Consider the following 6,029-nt stretch of genomic DNA (forward strand, 5'->3'; position numbering starts at 1 on the left):
CGTCTGTGGCTGACCCGTCTGTGTAGCCTTATCCATGATTCCTGGGGTACCTTTCTTCTAGCATGGCTAGCGTCAGGGCTCTCTTGCTCACGTCGCTATGCTCATCCTTTGTTGTGAGTGAGGAACTGTGGTGCAGATGGTGATGTTCCCTGTTCTGTCTTTCCAAGAGGAGGATCGAGGAGAGAGTCGGTACCTGGACCTGTGCAGGAAGCTTTGTTTGATATTTTCTGTGTAGTGCCTGCGTCTCTCGCACAAAGCTGGATCTTTCAGCTTCCCGAGGACAGCTGTTTCTGTCTGGCACTCATCAGATGGTCTTCACTGTGCCTGTACTTGGTGGCCTGCACGAGTGCTTTGCATTCCCTTCTCTTGTTAATGGGGTATGCCTGTTATCTGCTCCATCTTGTCTATTAGCGTAGATCTCATGGCGCCTGTTATTACTCTCAGTGCTTGGTTTCTGCACCTTGTCCAAAGTCTGAAGGTGCGACTTGGCTGCTGTCATCCAGGTGCTTGATCCGTACTCTAGGTGTGGTCTTACAGTACCTTGGTACACGGTCTTCAGGATCTTTTCATTGGCGCCCCAGTGTGTTCCTGCCAGCTTTCTCATGATGTTCAGCTTTCTTCTGGCTTTGGCTTCTGCGTCCAGGATGTGTTGCTTCCATGTCAATCTTTTGTCAAAAGCGATTCCCAGGTACGTCTGCTGGTCTTCAAGTGTCAGTGGAGCGTCTCCCAACATTAGTCTGCCAGCTTGCGCTTTGGTGGAGAGAGAGAAAAGAGTGGCTGTTGTTTTGTCACGGTTGATGGTAATGCACCAGTTGTCTGCCCAGGCTGCCACTTTGTCTAGTGCAAGTTGCATCCTGTAGGTTGCTGTTGTTGCATACTCTTCTGAGCACCATATGACCAGGTCATCTGCATACAGTGCTGCTTGGACTCCTCTTGGACCAGGTCGTTGATGAAGAGTATGAACAAGGTCGGCGAGAGTACTCCCCCCTGTGGTACTCCGTGCCGTAGCAGCACCTTACGGCCGCAGTGTCCGTCTACAAGCACCCTGGCTCTTCGGTTGTGCAAGTAGGACTTGATCCACCGGTACATGTTGCCGCTGATGTTGCTTCGCTGGAGCTTGACCAGGAGTCCATCCTTCCAGACCTTGTCGAAAGCCTTCTGCATATCAATGAAGACCGCTAGGTGACCTTCTGGCTTGGAAAGCATCCTCAAGTACCTGCGCTAGGTGCGTTTGTCTGGTCTTCGGTGCTTCTGTATCTTCTAAAGCCTGCTTGCTCTGGATGATGATGTTTCAGATTCCAGGTACCACTGCAGGCGCTGGTTGATGATGCGCTCTATGGTCTTGCAGACGCAGCTTATCAGGCTGATGGGGCGGTAGCTCAAGATTCGTGACTTGTTCTTCCCTTTTTTCAGAACAGGGATCATCCTGGCTTCCACTGAGGTACCTGCTTCTCTCCAGCTAAGGTTGAAAATGTCCAGTAGTTTAGTGAGGCTGTGCTGCCAAGGTGTTGCAGCATCTCATTCGTTATGTGTCTGGACCTGGAGATTTTTCTTCTTCAGCTTGATGGCATTCTCAGTTCTTGGATGGTGATATCTTGCTGCATCGACTCATGGACATCCCATTTGTTGTTCTTTCTTTCTCTTCTTTTCTGAATTCTTTTTGCAAGATCGGTGGGATGGTGATGCTGCTCTCCTTTGCATATGCTTGCGCAAATGCATTTGCTTCTGCCTTATCTGTCAATGTCTGTCCATCTTCTTCAAGGGTGATCTTCTGTCCCTTGTTACCCTCATCATTTAGTGCCTTGGTCAACCTCCACAGCTTGGTGGTATCTCTCTCCATATTCACCCCTTCTGTCTTTTCTCTCCAGCTTCTTCTCTTGCACTCTACTTTTGTTCTTAGCAGTTTGGCATTTGTTTCTTGCAGCTTGATGTTTTCATGACGGGTTGGTTTCTGCTTCTTCTCTGGCTTTTGTCAGGTCATCGTGGGCTCTCTGAAGTTCTGCTGTCCAGTACGGAGTGTAGTCCTTTCGCACCCCTCGTGGGATAATTTCTTTGGCTGCCTTAATGATACTGGCATTGAAATCTTTGACGACATTGTTGATGTTTAGTCCTTCCACCTTGATGTCTTTCGTGAGCTCATTTGTTCGTATTCTGAACAGCCCCCACTGTGCCTTCTTATGATTCCATCTGGCGTGCTGCGGGGGTTCAGGTGTCGTACATCTTGTGATGGTAAGGAGTACTGGGCGATGGTCACTTCCTCCCAGCTGGTCTAAGACTTTTCTGCTCAAATTCTTGTGGATGTCGTCTGTGCAGAGAGCCAGGTCTGGTTTTGTTGTATGCCAGCGGCGCGAGTAGAAGGTTGGTGGATCTGTGGGGTCGTTGACAAGGATTAGATGGTTCTCGTCTTGCCAAGTTTCAATATCTTCTCCTCGCTTGTCAAGGATGTTGTATCCCCAACTCTGGGACTGGCTGTTAAAGTCTCCGGCGATGAGGAAGCCGCTCTGGAACCTGGATAGTGTCAAGGAACAGCATCTTGTCACTGGGGCAGTAGTAGTTGATGACATGGAGGAAGCTGTTTGTGATGGTGACCTTGACTTCTATGTATTCTGCCTCATCCATGTATCTTTTCGTTTCGCTAGCATTCATGTTGTTTCTGACTAAGGTCAACACTCCACCTTTCTTTCTCCCCTGACGATCACTCCTGAAGGTCTGGTACCCTCTGATCTTGAAGGGCTTTTCTTTTTGCAGGTGGGTTTCCTGTATACAGCAGATGTTAATGCTGTTCTGGTGCAGGAACTGTTCTAGTTCTGTCTTCTTGTTGGTAACACCTTCTGCATTCCAATGCATGATGTTAATGTTGGGGTTGTCCTTGGCTTTGGTGGTACGCTGGCCAGTCGCTTTCCTTCCTCGTCCCCTGGCTCCACGAGATGAGTTGAAGGGACCTCCAATAGCTGAGGGTGGGCTCCTTTGAGGCACGGAACCCGGCACTGCACCTGCCTGGCGGATCTTCACAGGGCGAGCACCATTTCTGTCATTACTTTCTCCAAGTGGCATAGGCTGTGTTTGCGTGGTGTGGTTATTTCAGAGTGCGCCTTACGGCCCACCACTTCCGACTTCAGCACCCGTGGACCACTCTTTGTCTGGTCTCTACCCTTCGACCTGTCCGACATGGATGACCCTGCTAGGAGCTGATGATCCTGTCGGCATAGCTCTTAGGGTCATCGAGACACGCAAGCCCCCCCCCCCCCGACCGCGGCAAGGTGGTGATCCAACAGGGGGTCTAAAACTACGTCATAAAAATGACGTCGGGTTCTGAAGCAAAACCACGACGCCGCAAAAACTCATATGCTGACTGGTAAGTGCAATAATCTTTGAAATCTCTAAACAAAAGACGGGCAATGTGATGAAACGGGAAGGCGCGTCTGTAGAGGGATGGTGTTAGCACCCGAGGGGAAAGGGGTCACTCTGGCTGGCTCGCTCCGCCCGCTTTCACCCTCACCTCTCATCAGCCCGTTTCACACGTCCGCACGCTCACTGGACTAACAGTCACTCTCCTCGCGTGCGCAAACACACAACTGTACAGTTGTACAGCTTATATAGTTATAATTAAACAAAAAGCAAAACAAATCAGGTTGACACATACGAGACGTATTATGAGTCTCCAAATACATGGACCATCATAAGGTCACAAAACTAAGAAAAAAATGTAAATAAAACAACACACTTTCCTTCTAGCACTCTGAATCTTCATACGGCGAACGCTCCCCCTGAAGCGTACAGTTCGTCAGTCTCAGACAGTTCTTGTATGGCAGCGTCGTTCACGATAGACTGCCTCTAGACAACCAGTAGTGGACAGCCACAGACCTGCCTTGGCACACTACTGGCTGAGTTGACCCGTCACACACCGATGCCCCTGGCAATGACGATGGCGACGACGGTGGGAGTGGGTCTCCACTGTCCCTAGCTCACTGGAATTGCTGCTCCTCTGGTTGCCCCAGGCAACGGACGCAGATGCGGTGACGATTTCAGGCGACAGTGGTCCGGCACCGGCTCCAGAAGTCCAAGACCCCAGAGGTACACAGGAACAACAATCACTACTTCCGGCGGTTGCCCCAGGCAACGGGTGGCAGAGTTGCTGTTGCCGGTTCTGACGGTGTACCTCCTTGACGTCTGCGAGGAAGGAGACCCCTTCCTCACTCCCACGGTTTCAGACTGCAAGTGCCAGCAAGTAGCGTGCTGCGTTCGATAAACGGGCCTCCCTCAGACTTGCTGCTTACAGCTGTTTCTACGCTGGTAGAGATGGTAGTCTCTGCTGACGTTTTTGGGAAAAGGCCCCGACTAACCATCTACCCCTAACTATATACTAAGCAAACACGTGACTACTCGTCACTTAATCTACCTGTGCCTAACGCTATCGCTCTAATACTAACGCTACTACTGCCTACTGCGCTATTCCCGTACCTACTACATCTGCCACCCCCGGCTCTAGTTCTCGATCCCCTCCTAAGTCACGGCGCCTGTCAAGTCGTAAAAACGGACAGAAAGGTTTTCCCCCCACTGTCCGCTTTTACTGAGCACCGCCTACCTATAATTACTTAACCCCGCTTCGGCTGTCTTTCTGGCCTTGAACCAGGCTGGTTCATGACAGGCAACAACCCCCTGTTCCTAACATTCCTCGCCTCTTACAAAAAAAAATGTTCACAATTTTGCTAACTGTACCACTATATTTCTCACTACAATACTAAGGAGTTTCACCCTTCTGATGTACCACTTTAGCTCTCACTACAATGTTAGGGAATTTCACAATTTTGCCGTACCACTCATTTTCTTACAACAATACTAAAGAATTTCACATTTTGCTGTACCTCTCTATCTCATTACAATGTTAAGGAATTTCACATTTTTACTGTACCACTCATTTTCTCACTATAATGCTAAGGGATTTCTTATAAATGTCTATTTTTTCTTGACTTTTCCCAGCTCGGTTTTGGACAATTAAGTTCTTCTGATGGTACTTAGATAAGATAACCGTAACTTGTTTCTTCTTTTCCTTTCCTTTTCCCAAGTTGACCTCTCAGATACACTTTCCTTGCTTTTCTCTCATCGTATGTTTGTTCAAGTTCCGTGATTTGTTTTATCAAATCTTTCTCTGTCCCATCATATTGTTAGTTGATTTTTCCACTTCCAATGTTTTCTCCAGGTTCCTAAGACGCAGCTGGACGTTTTCTGAGGTAAATTTAGCTTCCAGGTGAGCAGCTCTTTCTGCCGCGATGTTTTCCTCCAGCGATTTCACTCGTGTGATGATATTCTCAAGATCTTTGGTCAGACTTCTCACGTTCCTTCAAGTCTCTGATTTCTGCTAAGGCTTTCTGTAGGTCGTTGATTTTGTTATTCATTTCATCATGAACCTCCTGAAAATCAGATTATCTCTGCACTGATGGTTGTTTTGGTGGAGACAACTCACTTTGAATCTCAGCGACTTCAAGCTTTTCATTCTAATGTCTTTGCTGTCTCTTTTCTCATTTCCACTTGTGGGATCTTTGTGTTTATGGTTGGGACACTCCTTAGCGATGTGTCCAAATCCTTCACAGGTATAACATTGGCGCCGTGATGTCCATCGATGCCGATCGCCAGATGCTGTTTCTTTCTGAGCTACTTGCATTTCTGTTTGTGACATACGTTGGTTCTTCTTTCGCAGGATAACATTATTGGGTCTCAGGTATTGGGCCCTATGGTAAAGGCAATGTCACCATATTGTTTGCAATTGTAGCAATGGGAAGTCCAAGGTGATGGATGGTTTGGGTCATCCTCCAGCCGATGTGCCGAAACGGATCGAGGGGATGGTATGTCTTTCCCGCGTCCTCTGTAGGAAGAAGCCTTCATGTAGTCCTGTTTCTTAAGGTATGTTGCTGGACATCTATTTCTCTGTAAGTGCGTAGAAGATGAAGGTTGGGAATCGCAGGCCAGGTTTGCGAACATGGAGGTCTCTGTCTTCCTTGCCAGGCACTTGTTTGGATGTACATTCCGGT

Source organism: Pomacea canaliculata, linkage group LG9 (genome assembly GCF_003073045.1).
Source record: "Pomacea canaliculata isolate SZHN2017 linkage group LG9, ASM307304v1, whole genome shotgun sequence".
Taxonomy (NCBI): Eukaryota; Metazoa; Mollusca; class Gastropoda; order Architaenioglossa; family Ampullariidae; genus Pomacea; species Pomacea canaliculata.